This window comes from Etheostoma spectabile, chromosome 15 (assembly GCF_008692095.1).
Source record: "Etheostoma spectabile isolate EspeVRDwgs_2016 chromosome 15, UIUC_Espe_1.0, whole genome shotgun sequence".
Classification (NCBI taxonomy): Eukaryota; Metazoa; Chordata; class Actinopteri; order Perciformes; family Percidae; genus Etheostoma; species Etheostoma spectabile.
Genome location: NC_045747.1, coordinates 15,253,362 through 15,255,205, shown reverse-complemented (window position 1 = coordinate 15,255,205; position 1,844 = coordinate 15,253,362). Strand labels below are relative to the sequence as shown.

The window sequence follows — 1,844 nt, the reverse complement described above, 5'->3', positions numbered from 1 at the left end:
GGGAGATATGGTTAATTTTTTTTTCTTTTTTTTTTTTTAAATCATATAAAAGGTCCTCCCAGAAATACAGTATCTAGAGTGTAGGAATGATACAGCATTTCCGTGTAATAGCCAGCAACTTAAATGCTTGATTTTGTGTTTATGAACCAACCTTTCTTTACATAGTGACCACCCACCACCAACTACGCGCTGGTAAATATTGGCTGATTATCAAATATCAAAAATAGTTAACAATTTTGGGATTCACCTGCCAGGAAAAAAGAAGAAACTTCTTGTCTTCATTAGCCGGCCGTGACATACAAGTGACGGGCCTGGCTTCATGAATGTTTTAAAGACCAGGGCATGAAATAATTAATAATTGTATGTGTACCTTAAATGACATTCTGTAACATGACTCTTTTCTTAGAAGGTCCAGAATATTAAACAGCATGAGAGAGATTCACTGATCAGAAACAGGCTTGAACGTGCAAGCATTCGACTGATTTCTCAATCAAGCTGCCAGCACTGTTCTCACCTGAACCTGCAGGTATCTAATACTGTGTATGCACAAGTCTAGATAAACACTTCTGCCTTGGTTCATACATTGAGTTGCTGGTTTATTTATTTAATACACTGACTATTTGTTGTTGAAAATAAGCATCTTACAATAACAAGAAAGGCAAAGATAGAACAGCATGAGAACAACATTTACCACAGCCGACGATTCAACAATTTCTCTCACATTAAATGGAAAATAGAGACAGGAATGTTTACTCACAAAAACAGTGGAATGAATTTAAAACAAAAGAAAGCTACACAATACAGAGTTGTGCTTGGCATCTTTTATGTATGTGTTTTCTTGGTGATTTTGTAGCAAAAGGGGGAAGGACATGACCTTTTCCCATCTCCTTTCTCCAAACAGTTTAACCTTTCCACCATAACTTTGTGATTCTCTCAGGACTGAAGGCATTCAGGCTGCACGAAACAGGAAAAATAGTGTACACACTCTACATCCACACAGACAGAGGTGATGTATTCAGTGCGGCTGCAAGAGATGGACTGATAAGAGCCACTAACTTGTCCCTGATCCCTCCTGTATCCGACACGCCGAGAAAGGCAACGACAGGAGATGCTCTTCAGTTAGGCTGCGATTCCAGTATCACAACGATACCCACAATGCAGTGCTGAACACGAGGGGTGCCTACGCGAGCACACACAATGGCGAGATGTGTGTCAATCTATAAATATGTTAAAAACCTCTCTGTTAAGACTGATAACTGGCTTATTGGTGCGACAGCCAAAGGGTTAGAGGTTAAAGGAATGTACACAAGTCAAAAGTATTCAAGCTTAGTTCTGATAGACTGAGATTTTACACTGTGTTTCCAGTCTGGCCAAGATCACAATACACGATGCAATATTAAAGAAAAACTAAAACAAATAGAAGCCTAAACCACACCCGCCCACACTTCAATCTTATTTCCTCCACAGAATAATGTCTGCAGCTGTGGAGACTCGTGGGGGGGAGGGAGCTTTTTACATATTTTTTTCTTCCTAATTTTTGCATTATGTTGTGCTAGGATTAAGTGCTATAGATAGGATGGAACTGTGCGACACGGCATGACCCCTGACATACTGCGATCAACTGTGAGTTTATCTTTTAAGACTTTCATTTTTCCACTTGTGACAGCATTTGAGAGAGGAGTCAGGTTCGGGAAAAGATAAAGAGGATGACGAACATCCAAACAGAGACGGACATCAGCACAGACAGACAGACAAAGAGGCAGGCAGGCAGACAGAAGGACAGACAGTCATATAGGTAGAGGGCGTCTGTGGTGGAACAGGGAGAGCAGAGCAAGAATGCAAGG

General features: G+C 40.6%; 1 protein-coding gene across 1 annotated transcript in view; it reads right to left on the bottom strand.

The window, feature by feature from the left end:
- The window catches only part of lasp1 (LIM and SH3 protein 1), a 28,191-nt gene that overhangs the window by 1,434 nt on the left and 24,913 nt on the right, over window positions 1–1,844 (bottom strand). The window contains exon 7 of the mRNA XM_032537204.1: window positions 1–1,844. This exon is cut by the window's left edge and continues 1,434 nt beyond it; it is cut by the window's right edge and continues 336 nt beyond it. The gene's annotated coding sequence lies outside the window, so the exon portion shown is untranslated.